General features: G+C 31.1%; 1 protein-coding gene across 1 annotated transcript in view; it reads left to right on the forward strand.

Annotated features, from left to right (window-relative positions):
- The window catches only part of LOC115876155, a 183,817-nt gene that overhangs the window by 17,742 nt on the left and 146,529 nt on the right, over positions 1 to 19,546 (forward strand). The gene's annotated exons all lie outside the window — the stretch shown is intronic.

Consider the following 19,546-nt stretch of genomic DNA (forward strand, 5'->3'; position numbering starts at 1 on the left):
GAAAGATATTTTCTCTTTACCGTTTTTCCAATAAGTCCATAACAACCGAGTTATTTTACTTTGAAAATTCCAAAAAAATGAGTTTTTCCTTAAATTTTGAGGATGAACCTTTTCTGTTTTTTTTTCTTGTAAATTTAACCTACTACCTGTGTTGCCATATTATCAAGAAATTATGTTTTTTAACTAAAAACTAAAAAAAAATCAATTTTTTTTCAAAAAATTACAAATTTTCATCCATTTTTTCAATCTCCCTCCGAGAAAAACCTTATAATCGTGTTTTACTTGCAATTTAATCTCAATTATTGTATTTATGAAGTTTTCACTATTTTTTCCTCAATCAATGAATCAATGGATGAATCTATTGATTTCGAACGAGTCAAAATTTTATTTTATTCACTGTCAATCCACAGATGATGCAGGATAAAAAGAACAATAATCTAAACTATTTCTATGTTTTACTATGGTTAACAAGAAACCTTTAAAGTGTGTGCTAATGCTAATACCATCAGCTCAACACCATTGTGAATATATAACCATCTGGTATTGTTTGTACAGATGAAAAAGACAGAAGAACTAGCGATGAAAAGCAAAAGAGATGGAGAATACTTTTATATTCGTCAGACACAATGATTTAAACTGATTGGCGGTCATGCAGGTCGTTGTACGATGACTCAAGTACAAAAGAATCTTCTGGTACATTAAAGAAATATGATTTTTTTCCATAAATCAATAAAATGCACTCTCACATTATAGGAAAGTCAATCAGGCGTGGAGCTTACAATATTGAAGATAACTAGTTATAATAAGTAATTAAAAGTGGTTTCGCAATTAGCTTCATATAATGTAATTATATTATGAAAAATACGTACAATTCAAGATTAATTCCGGGGGTCACCTGAAAATTCAAAAATTGCAAAAGACGCCACTTTGTTAAATTATATATTTTTAATTTAATCTACGACAATGTCATTATGACACATTTAACATTGTCATTTGGATGTCATTATGGCTTTCATAATAGCACTAGTAAGTGAATTCATAATAACACGCAAATTTTAAAATAAGAAACAAGCAAAAAAGGTACCTAAATACGTTTATTTATTGTAAACATTAATTATAATATCAGTACAATGGTTAAAATTAATTCCAGACGATGACAGGTGAGTTGAATTTTTAGAAAGTAAATTTATTTCCTGAGTGCTTGAACTTGTTGAAGACCCATCATCGCCAGAAACGTTACCCAAAATATTACATAACACTTTTTTCTTATTTTCTTTGGAATTTTCTATATAGCTCTCTGCCACTGTGTTAGAGCGCCAACCACCACGTCTTTTAACAGTTAATAAATCCACTCCTGAATCTGCAAGCAACGACGCAGACGATCTACGGAAACAATGGCCAGTGGATTGTTGTGGATTTGGAAGACTTAGGAACAATGCTATTTTATACGGCATTTTCCGTAAAGGAGTAATGCCAACGGGTTGCTTAATACATTTTCCATTTCTGTACCCCACAAAAAAATCGAGTATGCTATGTGTTGCTTGGCCGCATAGCTATATATCTATTCTATTCCTTCAACATTCCCTTTCGTTATAAAAAAATTTCGTGATATCTTTGTTTTCGTAAATGGAATAATGACATGCATGCATTGCCCTTCATCTTTAACATTTTGCAGCTGCAGATTTGTCAACTCGATACGCCGACAGGCTCCCGCAAGTCCCACTATCAATGAAACTTTTGTCAGGAAATAAGTTTTATCATCAGGTTCCAACAAAAAACGAGCTGTCTTCTTTTCTTAAAATTCTCGATTTTTTTGACCGAAATCCTTCCGATTTTCTTTTTAGAAATGCAAGTAAATGTCCATTTAATACGGATATCAGTAAGTATGTACGTACTTACTAATATCTGTTTTTTTCTTCACTGATATAGCTGAACGTAGCATGGAATAATATTTTTATTCCATGAATGTTCCATTTAATTCCATTTAATTTCTTGAATGTACAGGAATTAATCAAGTTGCTTTTTACTAGGTCAATCATAAATCGATTTTTCTTATGTACTCCTTAATTTTATCTGCGACTGTAATTACATATATACTAATGTTGCGACTTCGCAAATTACTGAAATAGGGAGTTGTCAACAATTTTTTTTTAACAAAATGGGTGCGCGATTTTTATTAAGTTTGGGAAACATTGTATTAAACTATTACTGGATAATAAATAAAGTGAAATGAAACAAAAATATAAGAATGTCTCGCCCATATGTTAAGCAAGGGTTCGTTGACTGGATATAGTATTTCTAAGGCTTCATCTGCTAAGCTGCGGCTGGGAAACTAAAAACCGCGTTTATGTGATTTTGTTTGGCTTATCTAAACAACGAGATTTGTTTGAAAGTAAATCGACAGCTTTAAATGCATTTTAATTGATCTTTGATTAGTCTCAATTTTGCCATTCAATTAATTTAGTATATTATTGAAACTTAAAACGTGCACGTAACATGAAATGAGAATCAATTACCATGCGTATTAATATCGAAATATAAATTAATAATAAATTCTGATTTTGTTTATTTATATCTTTTGGGTTGTAGGATATGTAGTGGATTTGATACCAGAATTTTATAATATAATATTGCAATTTATAACGTAATTTTAATTATTAGTAAAATCATGGAAAATAAAATAAAAGCAATTTGTTTTTGTCAACCCGTCTACACTTTTATTGCTGGTTCAACAACTAATGATAAATATTAAAGACATCGATTTTAATGATGATTATATTTCCAACTATATCTTATACAGGGTGTTTCCTACGATGTTCTCTGTGGGTATCTCGGAAACTACTGGAGATAGAGAGTCGGTTAAATGAGGAAAGAATTGTATGGCCAAGAAAAGTTGAACCAATAATCCTACACGCTTTTCTTCATTTGAAAAATTCGTATTCACAATTTTAATTTACAAAGTTTGGATGTGAAAGTTTCACATTTCTGAGAGCAACGACGATTGAACTTGTTTCCATGGCTAACTAAATGAAATTAGTCAAGAAAGATAAGAATTGGCTACTACTCAGTAATTTATTGAAAATCAACATATTGTAGCTTATATCACTGAAAAGCTTAAAAATGGCGCTTTTTATGAAGTCATGGCCAACTATGGTTTCCATTTAAAAAAATATATGTTTGTGTGATATGTCAAAAATGACAGGCTTTAGAAAAAATCGGGGAACACAAACTCATTAGGGATGTGATTATCTACTATTTGAAAACTTTTTGTCTAAAATAGATTATAATGGAACTAGGTACAATTTTTAAACTAGCCAAAATTTTTTTTCGAAATATCTAGTAAGCCATAATTTTTTTAAAAAATCTGAAAGGCGCATATTTATGACCCCACAAAACTGCAATTCTTTCCCCATTTAACCGACTCTCTATCAGTTTCCGAGATACCCATAGAGAACATCGTAACTCACCCTGTATATAACATTATATTTTCATTTATTTTATTATGTTTTAGTCATGTTTTTAGTTTTGGTTTGAAACTATACTACTTATTCTTATTGTTTCATGTCGAAATACTTTATTTTAAATTCACATCATCAGCAGATGATGCAAATTCAAGACAACTATTTTTATTTTTATTTATCTGTTGATGAGGTTGACATGGTGGGCGAAATTTGTGTTCAGAATTTATAATAACTTGTTTTGGTACGTTGTTAAATTGTGCGATTTTCTCACAATTCATTAGGTAGTCTATACGATAATTTAGCAATACAACTGCACCTATAAAATGAATTTACTCCACCATCTTCTTTCAAAAGGAATTATAATAATTTTTATTATAAGGTAGTAAAATGCCAAATATGATAATTTGTAACTGAATCAAAAATCTATACCTATTACATGTTTTATTAAAATCATCAGTAACCATTAAAAAGACACACGACTTTTTATTATTTGGGCACCAAAATTTTCGTGTTTATTAATTTCATTTCTTGTTTTCATGTAAGGGCATTTATTTCAGTCGCAGTAAGCGTTTTGCAAAAACAAAATCGTGACGAGAGAACAAAAGAAGGGTGTCGTCTGTGACATTTAGAATAATCTGTTAAACGTGACTGCGAAATTTAAAACGGTATCAGTCATAAAACCGACGAGATTGTAGTCGTAGAAAGGCGTAATTTTAATTAATTTGAACCAGTTTTGTTAATTAATATTATAGTTGTAATACAATAGTGTGGAGTATTTGTTATATGTATATTCTTTTTGTCAAGCATCTCTTGTTATGCTATGTGTTTAGCGATGTATTATGCCGTGTCCAGACCAAGCAGACAAAACAGTGACAAGACAGAAACATTCATGTTTTATGACAAAGTTGTGACAAATCCGATACATTTCTGCGACATTTTTGTCTCAATTTTGTTTTGTTTCAAAATTCGGAGACTTTTCAATGTCCTGTCTCGAGTCGGTAAAGATCAAAGTGTCAAAGATGGCGTGTGCTGCCAACAGTAGGAGACCAGAGGAATCACACATGGTTAATAAAACTCATTCGCAATAACTAAACTTTTGACTTTTTTGTACTTTTGTCATTGCGGTTTAGACAATTTGTCTCAAGATTGTCTTGTCAGAAGTCTCCGTTTCTTGTGACAATGTTTATCTTTTTGTCTCAAAATCGTGTTTATTTTTTTTCACCTTGGTCTGGACCACAAAACACATACACAAGAAGAAGTGCGAGCGCCTTGCTAAATATTGGAAAGTGAAATTGACGTTTAAATTTGACACTGTTGACAAGTCTACTGCTACTAGCGCCCCCAATATCGCTTGTACGAACTACGGACTAGATTGTAACGCATGGCGGGAAGTTTAAAAAAATTCTTCATTTATTTTTAATTATGACATACATAAAAACACCAAAAATTCACCATTTTTTAAAAATATGTTTAATATCAATATCAAATATACAACAGAACTTAATTTCACCACAATAAATTAATAAAATTAAAAGAATAATGTTACAAGTAGATCAAGAGACAAAATTAATTATAACAAAACTGAAAAAAATGGCGTCATAGATGGCTTAGAAATGAAGATATATATCATAATTTTGAAAGTAAAATTATATGGGAAATGTCATCGATCATCATTTTTAAGCCAACTGGACGATTATTTCAAACATACAAGCTGAGTTTGTTCATAGTGCTCTGAGAAATCTAGATAAACAAAGAATGATAAATTAAAAGTATTCCAGGGGAAAAGAGAGGAAAAACCTGTATCGTCTCTGATATCTGTCAGGGTATTGTTGAAAGTGTCATCTTTTTGCTCGAAGTTTTATTACAAAAAAGAAAGATGGCATTTACAACAATACTTTGCCGTAACTTTCACAAATATCAGAGAGAGTCCAGGTATTGCCTCTCTTTTCCTCTGGGATGCTTTATATCTGTTGTTCTTTGTTTATCTATATTTCTCAGAGCATAATGCCGAACACGACTACAGTATATAATTTCAATATCCTAAGTGGAAAGAAAAAAGATCACCCTTCTGTTTTGTACTATGGTCCCTTTCTTCCGATGGCTCATCTCGTTGATAATTAGGAAGGTATCCATAAAATATATATTTTACTATCGGTCCTGGGATAAAAAAATATAAAATTCAATTTGATTTGATGATCCTTTTCTACCACCTAAATCAAGAGAATGACAATGAGCATGTTAAGATGAAAAAAAATTATTTATCAACACTTACCTACACGTTAGTCCGAGGAGTTTTATCAAAAACCTATATTTGCCTAAATAATTTATGTATTAAATTTGCAAAGCAAACTGCAGCGTGTAAACAAAACAAATAAAATGGCGACAAGTTAACGTCAACGACCCGACAGACCCGACAAGGAGAAAAGTGGTATTCGAATAACAAATTATGGGTCACCAAAAATTGTTTTTGTCTCCTTTCAACGCACACTTTAGAAAGAAAAAGAGGTGAACTGTAATACTGAAAGAACGTCAAGGTTTTATCTGTCACTCTTGTCATAAATTATCGGTAAGGAAGATTCCTAGAAAATCGCTTGTGGTCAAGTTTTGAACCATTGCCAGCTCTCCCACAAGAACTGTCATCCACCTGGTCTGGACCCGGCATTAGATTTTATTATTGCAAGTTCCTTGTGACACGGTAGAATGCAGAATGAATGGCGGGGGGGTTGATCACCGCGACCTTACAGATCTATTTTGTCTCCCTTTCTTGAGTTACAACTCATCATACAGTCTCAGGGCTTTAACTAGTATCTAAGACGGTTTTACAGAGTTTATTTGTCTATCTCCGGTATCAGTCGTAAGTTTGTGGCATGAATGGTGTTGTCTCGGCTCACTCAGTGATGAGGTGTTCTGGTATTTTCCCTGTGCTGACAATTAGTCTCCGTTGGATTAACAGTGTTTACAAAAAATAACTATTTTATTTTGTAGACTTTCTTACAGTGACGAAATACCCATAGGACTTTTTTGGTAAGATAAGTTGGACGCATCTTTCTTTAGTGTAGGTTTGTAGTGTGGGTATCCTGTGCCATTTAATTATTTTTATTGCAACTGTATTATTTTGTTATGTATGTATGTCAACAATTAAACAAATCTATACTAATATATAAAATCCTTAAGTGACTGACATACTGATTAATCACGATCCTGCTTAAACAACTCAACGTAAGAAGCTCAATTTTGGCATACAGGTTGATTATATGGTGTAGAGGTTCGATAAGAAGGGATTTCTCGAAATTCTAGTTCCAAGAGGGTGAAACCACCCCTCAAATATTACAATATTTTTTATTTAAAAAACGGTCAAGTTTTCGAAAAAAACGCTTAAACACGTATTTTTTATTTTGTTTTTTTACATATTTTAAGATTTTCTAAAAATGTATACAGGGTGTTTCGAAAAATCTGGTCATTGATTAATCACGATCCTGCTTAAAGCGCTTGACCTAAAAAGCTGATTTTGAACACATTGACTTTAGAGTGTAAAGGTTCGACAAGAAGGGATTTTTCGAAACTCGAATTCTAAAGGGGTGAAACTATCCCTCATATATTAAAATATTTTTTATTTAAAAACCGGTGAGTTTTTCGAAAAAACTCTTAAACACGTACATTTTATTTTGTTGTTTTACATATTTTAAGATTTTTTATAAATTTATACAGGGGGTTTCATAAAATATGACCATTGAGTAATCACGATTCTGCTTAAACTGCTTGACGTTTAAGCTGATTTTTGACAAACGGATTGACTGTGGAGTGTAGAGGTTCGATAAGGAGGGGTTTCTTGAATCTCAAATTCCAAGAGGGTGAAAACGCCCCTCAAATATTACAATATTTGTTATTTAAAAAACGGTTAGTCTTTCGGGAAAACGCTTGGACAAGCATAATTTATTTGGTTTTTTACATATTTTGAAATTTTTTAAAAATCATACAGGATGTTCCAAAAAGTTGGGTAATTCCTTAACCACGATTCTGCTTAAACTGCTTGACGTAAAAAGCTTATTTTTGGCAAACGGATTTTTCGAAAGTCAAATTCCAACGAGATGAAACTACCCCTCAAATATTACCAAGTTATATAATAATATCGCCATATTGTTTTTTCTCATGCTGACATAAATGTGTAAAAATTTTATCCAGTTTGTATGTTAATGGAAATTCTTGCTTTGCTGTATCATCACCATTACTAATGATTAATTCGACGCGAACGAAGTCGCTGGTACACGCTAGTTTACTATAAAAGCTATAAATAAATAAATAAATATAAATAAATAAATGCCTTTATTGTCAAAAAAATTTTCAATTTGTAGACAAAGGTAAACTAACAAACAAAGAAAAAAAAGGTGTATACAGGGTGGCGCCTCTCATACGCCGCGGAAGCTCCAAGGAGAACGGTAGTTTATATAGAAATAAAATTTTGACAGCATATGTATATATATACATCCTACATATTAATTGATTATCGAGCTCTAGGCAAAAAATAAAGGTGAATATTATGATATTAAAGAAGCATATATACCAAAGATCTAAGGATTTTGACATATTTCACATTTTGTGAAAATGAAGAGTAAATTTTAAATTTACCACCTAGATTTTATCAAATAATAAAGATCTATTCAGATCAAATCAATTCAATGTAAATTAAGATATCTAGGAAAATCTTTGTTTGAGGGGTAGGCAACCTTAATAGTATTTTGAAGAGACACGAATTCTCCATTGGATATCGGAATAATATTCTGGGTGTTCCATTTAAAATAAAAGAGTAACATGCTTTTAAAGGTGCCCAGTGTTCAATATTAATTTTGTCTCACCCTGTATAACTTTTTGGATCAAGTTCTGTTTGATTTAAAGTACAATAGTTAATTTAACTACATATTAGACTATACCGAGTAAATTCCAACTTAGGTAGCTTTTATTGTAATTTAAAAATTGTTCTTTATTTCTAGAAAATGTTAAATATGTTAAAATCCTTACATTTTAGTCATATACTTCTCTTATAAAACTCACCTTTATTTTTCTCCCAGAATCCGAAAATCAATTAATATATAGGGTGTTCCATTACAAAAAACACAATTTTGACATGTAACTTTTTTTGGGGACACCCTGTAGAACTCTCTATATTTTTAAAAAGTGCTCTGAATTAACCTTAATAATTCTCACAAAATTTCGTTTTAATACAAACTGTCGTTCTCCTTAGAGCCTCCGCGACGTATGAGAGGCGCTACCCTGTACGTATTATTAAAAAATGCAATAGGAAAACGAGAATTCCTAAATAATCACAATTCTGCCGCACAGCTGAAAATCTCCGTGACTATTATATAAACTAAAACAAAACCGTTGTTGAGAAGTTGCGTTATAAACACCGCTCTATTATTGCAGCCTGGCATAGACCGAGAACTCAGTTTTGTTCCAAGTTTGACACTCTGCGAAAACGCAAACGTCTCGTGTCGTAACTTTGCAATTGCCAGCACGAACAGCTGGCATTTATCTATAGTTATAGATATGTAAGCGTGTATTGTATTACAGCGTTAGTATTTGAATGACAAATGACAGGTTCTGAATTGAAATTTAAATTAGACATTGTTGCAGGTAATGGTCTAGCTACGTCGTCACAGTGGGTTAACGTATTAAGAGAAAAATTATTATTTTATTGTTTTTTTTTTATTAAAAATATATTTTTGAGGTTTGTCCTAGAGATTAATGGATCGAAGTCCATTTATTTAATGAGCAGTATTGTCAAAGTATCAGTATTTTACAAGTTATCTCAGATAATCAGGACTCCACTGTAGGTATTTATTAGAATCTGTAACACTGAATATTAGAATAATTAAACTTAAATTTGATTAATATAAACCAAGAGAATATATGAAAATTCAGTTTGAGAAAATGATCAGACTCTATAGTTTCTAAGAAATAATAATTATTATTTTACCTACATTATCAGATTATCTTACCACTATTTTGATTCTGTGGACATAAAATTCTCAGTAGGTATTTACTGGTATAGTCTGTCCAACGAGAAGATCCTTGACAGTGATAGATGTGTCATTTTATTTTCAAAGTAGTTTATTTGATTTTACAAAGAAATAAGTTGGTACAACTGGAACACATAGCAGGAAATTAATATATTCAAAATTTGACTGACAAGTGATTACTTCAAAATATTGTGAAAAAACTGTATAAAATTGAAAAAATGTAATCGAGTTATTTTATTTAACAAAAAACGGTGTGTTAATACAAAACAAACAAGAACAAGACACCACATACCAAAAAAATATAAAAAAGAACTATTTCTTACTTCCAAGCTTCATGAAACTTCCCGCATTTATGATTATATTTATCAATATAACTTATGTACAAATACAAATTTGTAATATTCCACAGGAATAAATAAAACAACATAAATAAAACAAACTATTTTATTTATAATAACCCTTACCAAATTGTATACCTTAAAGGTTGATTAATTAACTTTAATCTTAATTTTTTTAAACCCTTACATTTTGACATTATTTTTCTGCAGTACTAAAATTCATTATTTACCTATCGTGTGATGTCGATATTTTACAGCTACTCCAGTTTGTAGTATGTGTTTAGTATGATCCTTCTACCATATACGAGATGCACTTATCTACGACGAAATGGCATACAAACTTTATTGATGGTAACTTTATTGGTGTATAAGACTTTCTGCCTGGGCAGCGAGTATTAACCATAAACTATGCTCTGGGTCTACAGTTAATTTTCACTCGATTTTTCCTCCACTTGACTTCAAAAGACACAAAACACACGTAATAACACGAATCAAATGCATCATCTTTCAAAACGCAGGGTATTTGACAAAAGTTGACACAAAATTATAACCTTTAATTTGGCAAGACTTTGACAAGCGTCGAAAATCTAAAGGCGAGTTCATACGCATCGGCGTCCGTTTGTCGTTCATCGTTCCGTCAAACCAATAAAATTGAAATACGATCTGTCATTTTTGAAATAAACCAATAAAACTGGTTAAACACAAAAAGAGACGACGCATGACGGATTTATATTTAAACCGATTTAGTAAAATCTTTGAATAAGAAGACTAAGGAAGGAGCATATCAAAAATCTTAGGTACACCGCGATGGGCCTCAAATATGGCCGACTTAAATTCCGGTTTATCAGTGTCGTTCTAATTTTATTTAAAATATTTAAAACTATGATGTAGGGTAGACGTGGGGTAGACTCAATAATTTGTTGTTTTATTTTACGTTGTGAATAAATGTTGGTAGTTATTAAAATTGTTATAAAAATATATAATTCTAATAAAAATAGATAAGTTATAATAAGTATTTATTACCACAAACATCCGATACGCTACTGAAGCAGGTAAGTCAAATTAACGTATCTAAATTCTTTGACATCTAATCTTTGACAAGTAATAAATAAAAGCTAAAATGCAAGAAAAATATATAATTTAGTTAATTTAAGTGAATTTCATAAATGATCGGTTTACTACACGTATGTATATTATATAGTCACTTACTAGCGAAAAGTTGTTCCATTATTTCACTCAATTTTTGCCGAGATCTACCGCACGCTACACAACCAACTATTTTAGAGTCTTTTTCGATAAATCGCGATAGTGTCACTGTTAATTTAAGTTCTGCCACAATTTCCATCTAGATTTACTACCTTTATACAACTATCAGTAGTAGAATAAATAATAAATAACATAAAATAAGCTCCGTAAAGACTGACAAATCCACAAAATTTCAAATCAAATTCAAATGTGTCAAATGAATCGTCAAACAGAACTGTCAAGGATCCCCACCCTAGAGAGCTTTTATGGTGGCTTTTCCGCCCACCATGCATGAATACATGGATAGCATTATGCTCCTTCCTTAGTCTTCTTATTCAAAGAGTAAAATAAATAGATTGGTATGGGACGTCATCTGCTTTTTTTCTGTCATCGTCTGTCGAAATCTTACCTGAGAAAAAAAAAACAGAGTATACACAAATTTGCCCAACGTGTAAAAGCTCCAGACAAAAATGTTTATTCTCAATTTGGTTAAATAAAAATTTGACGTTGTTGACTGTTAAAATATTTCTCAGATGGAACTGCTTATGTTATGAAAACGTACAAAGTAATATACAGGGTTACTCCGAAAGATCAGTACAGAATTGCAACACATATTCTGGAAAACAATTATTTTTGACATAATAATTCGGTAATAATCAATGATCAATCATACTCAACTTATTAAATTCTCACTAGTAGTTTCGAGCTCATGAATCTTTTGAAAATTATTCCGAATCGAAGACGAGGGATAATTTTCTAAAAATATTCATGAGCGAGAAAAAATGCCCGGATTTAATTTGACCTCGTGTGGTATTCAGTAATAAAATTCCACACCAAATTGTGTTTGAAAATCAAATAATTAAAATGTATTTTTCGATTTTTGGTCGAATTGATTATTTAGTTACTATGACAACTAAGTGACACCCAAACCTAAAAACTATTTCAGTTTTGAAGCTGTCAAGCGGCGCGGCTTAAAAAATGTTTCGCTTCGGTCATGAAAGCAAAGAAAATATTCGCCAGGAGATTAAGAAGTTGACACCCGCGAATACTAGGAAATCGAAGTCAAGCGTATGGAAGCAGTTTATAAACTTTCATCTCAGCTTTGTAATTGAAATGTATCAAAATTATCATGTAAACAAATAAAAACCAGACTCTCAAAAAGATATTCTGTCATTATAAACGTCAAAAAATTTCCAGTATAATTCGCTGTTGGGTGCCCACAAGGAAAAAAATTTCACTAAAATTTATCTGTTGTCATGGTGATTTGTCAAAAAAACACGTTTTGATTGGTTAAAAATTACAGGTGTGGAATTTTCTTCCTAAATAAATTCATTTCAATCAATTTAAGAAAAGTTATGAAGTCTATTTCAAATAATATACCGGTTGCGTCTCAAAAGTGGCTGACCTCTATAACTATTTTATTTTTTCAGATAAAACAACGAGATTTGGTATGTTAGTATATGACATAAATTAGGACTGATTGACGTATTCACTTGTTTTTGGTCACATTCTGTTTCACCGGAAATGACTACAACTTTTAATTTTAAAATGACACCCTCGATATATTCCTACTTTATTCGATAGAAAATGACACTCTAGATAGAATGACATATCATATGTTAACTTTTGACATATTCGCTCAAAAACAAACTGTATTTTAAATTTCAATCTAGAGTGCCATGGATGTGTTAAAAATAGTAATTTTTAATCAAGGAGCCTTATAAAAATAGATTTGATGGTCTAATGTTTTTAGTGTATTGTCTTGGCCGGTTAAAATAAGCCCAAATCGTATTTTTAGTCATATTTCAATTTTTTTTAAATGGAACGAGGGTGGCTCATTAGCATATTTGGAAAAAGCATTTTTTTACGAATAATTAATTTGATACCACACACTTGGTATTTCGAGTCAAATTGTCGTTATCAACCGCATGTTATAATTTCAAATAAACCATATGCGAAAATGTCAAAAGTTGACATATGATATATCATTCTATTCAGAGTGTTGTTTACTATCGAATAAAGTACAAAAAGACCGAGGGGGTGCCAATTAAGAATCAAAAGTTGCAGTAATTTCCGGTGAAACCGGAAGTGACCGAAAACAATTGAGTATATGTCGATCAATCCTAATTTAAGTCATATACATACAGGGTTGTTCACCACATACGACACGGAGTATTGTAGCTAAACGATGAAATTTTTACAAATTGTAAGTTTTGGGTTCGTTGAAGGACTATTAGGGCTACAATTTAAAAATATTTTTCACAAGATACAGAGTGTCCCAAATAAATAAAAAATATCAAAGTTGTATTTTTTAAATGGAACACCCTGTATATTATTACACTTTTAGTTTCTACGATTAAAATAAAGGTAAATTTGATTAAAGTTTATTGCACTTAAACCTTACCGTTTTTGAAATATTTTCAATTTTGTGAAATTGCAGTAAAAATTTTAAGGCTTGGAGAAATGCAAGGGTATCAATGTTTTTAATACTAAATATTTACTGAAGTTTATTTATTGATCAGTTATTGTGTTGCAATAATAAAAATAATACTACCTTATCCAGAGTGTCTAAAAATTTATTTTAAATAATTATTAGCTTTCAACGGCAATAACTTGTTTAATTTAAATGGAACACTCTGTATATTTTATGAGAATCAGATGCACAATTTAATTGTCTATCAAATTGTATTATGCTATTTTTTACCTATCTCTTTAAGTTTCCGTAGAAAATGCATTTTCTTGTAATTTAAAACTTATTTATCAATATACCCATGGAATATTGACATTTTAGATTATTTTTAAAGAGTACAGATACTAATATTGTCGATATAATTTGTTTATTTTATTAAAAAATCAAAAAAACTGTTTAAATATTTGTTAAAGAGGATCAATTAATATGATTCCAGTATTCAAACTACATTAACTGCCTGTTTACGTTGATTAATATTAATTGCCTCAAATACTAAAAAACTGAGTTTTCTATGTGTATTAGACAGTGTGGTAAAAAGTAACACCTTAAAAATGATATTTTATTATTTAATAAATGCTTATTTATAACAACAGAGACGTTCATTTTCATAACTTATTATTATATTGATTTATGATTCAAATCCACATTAATTTAGAATAATTTAGTAACGAGCACAATTAAGTATGTAATTAATTAGAATTTGGGCGGAAATAATGGTGTTATATTTAATTAATGGTATACTCTTTTATAAATATTTAAATAGTTTTCTTTTTGCCTACAAATGGGCTAGTAATATTACCGTTTTGCTAAAAACAATAATATTACTAGCCCGTACATTTTGTACATTTCTTGCTTTAAAAACAATCTAAAATGTCAATATTCCATGGGTATATTGATAAATCAGGTCTAAATTATAAGAAAATGCATTTTCTACGAAAACTTGAAGGAATAGGTAAAAAATGGTATAATACAATTTGATAGACAATTAAATTGTGCATCTGATTCTCCTAAAAGATACAGGGCGTTCCATTTAAATTAAAGAAGTTATTGGCGTTTAGAGCTAGAAATTATTTAAAATAATTTTTTAGACACTCTGTATGAGGTAGTATTATTTTTATTATTGCAACACAATAACTGATCAATAAATAAACTTCAGTAAATATTTAGTATTAAAAACTTTGATACCCTTGGAGAAATGAAGCCTTAAAATGTTTACTGCAATTTCACAAAATTGAAAAAAATTCAAAAACGGTAAGGTTTAAGTGTAATAAACCTTAATCAAATTTACCTTTATTTTAATCGTAGAAACTAAAAATCTAATAATATACAGGATGTTCCATTTAAAAAAATACAACTTTGATATTTTTTATTTATTTGGAACACTCTGTATCTTGTAAAAATATTTTTAAATTGTAGCTCTAATAGTTCTTCAACGAACCCAAAACTTACAATTTGTAAAAATCTAATCGTTTAGCTACAATACTCCGTGTCGTATGTGGTGAACAACCCTGTATAAAAGAAAAAAGTTATAGGGGTCAGCCAATTTTGAGACGCACCCGGTATAAACAATTCCACATTTATAAGTTATCATTCACAGTTATGATTATGAAATAAAAGAGATATTAGAAATAGAAGAAATATCTATTTCTGTTGTAAAGATGCATTGCAATCCCATCTGTACTTATTTTTTTATATTTAACAATGTAAAATCAAAATTTAATGATAAAATTTTGTCCAATATAGTTGAAAGTAGTATGTCTTTCGAACAGATTTGATATAAAATCTTGATAATAATAAAGAACTAGTTTAAATCATTTATTTAAATTATTTATGTCAAGTAAATCAACCGCAAACTGTCTTAAATTGATGTTTACTTATATGGAGCTGTTACAAGGAAATGCCTATATAAATACGCTATACTGCCTCGGCATTAGCTTTCTCTTTCTATACAAAGGTTACAGATACAGATAACTAAAAACAATACTTAGTTTGATTGCATTGAAATAGACTACGTCCTTTGTGTAAAGACATTTACTTCTAAGCCAATAAACTCGTTTGCTTTAAAACGTTGTTTGACATTTAAAGTTAGGAAGGAAGCACTAAGACCCAAGATTGAGTAATTTGTATAATTTAAAGGTAAACCGATCGCAACATTAATATTTATTTTGGCATTTAAGGAATAATAGTGTCACTCAATACAGATACCCAAGCAGCATTTGGACGTCGGGACAACGTTGTGTCAAGCGACCAAACGTCGGGGCGCAACGTCGGCACAACCTCGTGCCAACCCTAGTCTGCACTAATTTGGAGAATAATTTTTGGGTCGAAACGACGTTGGATACCGACGTTGGCTAGAAGCCTAATTTAGTACAAACTGCAACGTTGTTTAAAATCCTAATTCACGGAAATACAAAACTAATATGGCGTCTAAGTCGCGTTTTATCCTAAATTGGGATAATTATAGTAAAAATATTATATTTATAATTTAGTTAGAGACATATGTCAGATGGCAGTGAAGGAAAACAAAACAAAAGTATTTAAGTGTGGAGGATGTTTGAAGATCATAATTATTGAAACACTTTAACCGACTCTGTAACTCGTTACCCAAGGTAAAAAGTTAAACGCAAACAACTTTATTGATAAATGTATTGTTTCTACTTTAAAAAATACTAATGGGCCTTGAAATTAAAGAAGTTTTAAAAATTTTCTTGAATTTTTTTTTTAGTAAAATGAGAATAATTTATTCGCATTCGAAAAAATTGTTTCCGCGTATTTTTTAGGGTCAAATATTTCAAGTTAATGTATTCAAAAAGCAGGAATTGCTATTTTAAGAACGAAACATTTTCTTATTTAACAACATGGCGGCTTTAACTTTGTTGTTTTGGAGATTAAGATGGAGTAGTTCGAGTAGTCGCATACTGGACTAATAAAGTCGCAGTTCGGCCTTAACAGGTAGTATACTAGTCGCAAGATTGCCTAATTTAGTCATTCTAGAGTCTAGCTTGTGCCGCCCTCTATAATCTAAATAAACGAGGAAGTGTCGGTAATATATGTCGATGTATATTTAAATTTAGTTTTATATGTACCTTTCTTATGTCCCATTTTAATTAAGTTTTTTTTTTATAAAAACAAAAACAGCACTGAACTGTCTGACTGAACAGAACAATGAATTGAAAATTTAAGATTTAAGGTTATGGTTCAATACAGTTGCAAAAAGGTAGTGACTCTACGTCCTACCAACGTAAGAATAAGGAAATCTAAACAACGTTGGAATTAGTAAAACAGACGACGTTTGCATAACGTTGGAATAGGTCCTGAAACTGACGTCGGAAAACTCTATATTATCCAACGTTGTAACTACGTTGTCCAAATCACCTAAAGATCACTTAAGCAAAAAAGGTTACAAGACAACGTTTATTCGACGTCGCAGAAGCTTCTACTTTGCTGTAGTACTAGTCCAACGTCGGCACAACGTTATAAAAACGTTTAAATTTATTTTAATACCCAAGGTAGAGAGCTAACTATTTTTGTAACTAATCCAACGTTGTGTTTAGTAAACATGTGGTCGCAAGTCGTGAAAATGCTACTTGGGTAGTATAATTTTCTGTTTGTAATAAAATAAAAAAAATTGGCTCCGGGAGGCACGTATAGCCGCCCATACTAAAATATGTTAATAAAAAGTTGGTAGGCAGTACTTTTAGTTTCAATTATCTAAAAAACTGCCACTTTGACTGATTTTCATGTTATTACAAATTTTGTTGCAAATATTATTCCTAATCTTAAATTGAAAACCGCGTTTCGCTAGCTACTGTAATTTTGGAGTTACTATTTTTTAAAATTTTTAACCCCCTCCCATACCCCCTTACCAAACTCCCACCCCCACCAAAAACTAATAGCCAGATTCTCGGGTGCCAAAGTATTTTTGTGCCAAATTTGGATAAAATCGGTTTAGCGGTTTTTGAGTTATCGTGTTACAGACAGACGGACAGACAGACAGACAGACAGACACCATGAAAATATTTATAAATATGCGCCTTTCAGATTTTTGAAAAAGTTCATGGTTTACTAGATATTTCGAAAAAAAAACAAATTTCGGCTATTTTAAAAATTGTCCCTAATTCCATTATAAGCTATTTTAGACAAAAAGTTTTCAGATAAAAGTTGTAGATAATCACATCCTTAATGAGATTGTGTCCTCCGTTTTTTTTTCTAAAGCCTGTCATTTTTGACATATGACACAAACATATGTTTTTTTAAATGGAAACCATAATTGGCCATGGCTTCATAAAAAGCGCCATTTTTAAAGCTTTTTAGCGATATAAGCTATAATATGTTTTCTTCGAAAAATTACTGAGTTATAGCCAATTCTTATCATTTTTAAACAATTTCATTTAGTTAGCCATTCAAACAAGTTCAATCGCCGTTGCTCTCAGAAATATGAAGCTCTTTACAACCAAACTTTGTAAATTAAAATAAGCAAATATTGTAAATATGAATTTTTCAAATGAAGAAAAGCGTGTAAATACTCGCGCATCAATAGACCCAAGTAGCATCTATCTGACTTCGAACTAAATCTGACCTGAAACGACGTCAGACTTTGTGCAAATTTAGGTCGGGTGCTCGTGATACGACCTGTGACGTCGCTTACCTATTAAAAGCGACGTCGTTGGATCCGAGTCGGTAAATCCAACGATCTGTCAACGTACAAAATAACAACGTACCATTTTTATTAATTTCCCAGCGTCGGCGTCGTTCCTACGTTGGCTTGCATGACGTACACATACTTGAACTAGCCCGACGTCTACCCGTTGTCCGAATAGGATACGTCTCACTGATAATCCCTAAACTAACGTCCAATTATATTTTGTTGTATTTTATGTTCATATTTATAACCTAATTTACGTATCTCTATTTATGTCCGTAAATACAACCCATTAAGTAGCATTTGCGACCTAATGAACATCATGAACATAACCTAATAAAAAGTTTTTGTAAACAAACTTATTTTTTTTTATTATGCCTAAAAAAACACTAAAAAGGCATTTAGACATTCATCTACATTTTACAGAAAGAGGTCGAGGCTTTTGCAAAATAATAATAGTAGTAGTGATGTCTTGCCTCCACCCGTAAATGCTTTTTATCTGGAAGAGATGCTGCATTACACTGGTGCATCTTAATTTCATTTTTTAGCTTAGGATACCAGCAGGCCCCATCCTTCTCCGACATGTGAGGTTAGGCTTAAAAAAGTGGCTGCCCATTTTTTTTAACGAGAAAACAAAAACTAAAATATAGTTGCACAAATCACTGATACGCAAAACACAAAGTGAGGTTACGTGGCGTACGTTGGAATTATATACGTCATAATACGATTGCCGGTCGTCCGGTTTGATGACTTCGATCGTGTGAGACGACTAATGTTGGAGACCCGGTCGGAATTGGTATATTGGTAGTTCATATTAAGTCGGACACAGAAATCCGCCATTCTTAACACGTATCCGATTGTCGGCCATTTTAAAATCGTTTTTTGTTTTAAAATTTATATTCACATTTCGATTTCTAGTAGAATAATATTGATAAGGTTAAGTTTGGGGGGAACCACAGTACAATTTTATGATTAAACCAGCTAGAAAATTAAAAAAATATTTTGCGATTTACTTTTTTATAGATATTTTTATTTCATAAATCTACCTAGTTTCATCAGATATATCAAGAAAGTGACTTCCGTTGACAAAACTGATGTCTGGATTAATGATTCAGAATTATTATAATATGAAATTAAATAGGCACTTATAGTTATATTCGAGGAGTGATTATGAATCCATTTGTAATTAGGTAGTTTGGTTAGGTTTTTATGTATTCTTGGTAGCGAATATGAAACCAAACGTAACGTAAGTGCTTAGCGACGAATTTTAAGTAACTAAAATCCAACGTAATATGACGTTGGTAATTGGTAGAATTACATTCCCTATTAGTTCAGATACCGACGTCGAGGCAACCCGAATCTGTATTCCCCAT

The sequence above is a fragment of the Sitophilus oryzae genome, unplaced genomic scaffold (assembly GCF_002938485.1).
Source record: "Sitophilus oryzae breed Bouriz unplaced genomic scaffold, Soryzae_2.0 scaffold_1414_pilon_pilon, whole genome shotgun sequence".
NCBI lineage: Eukaryota > Metazoa > Arthropoda > Insecta > Coleoptera > Curculionidae > Sitophilus > Sitophilus oryzae.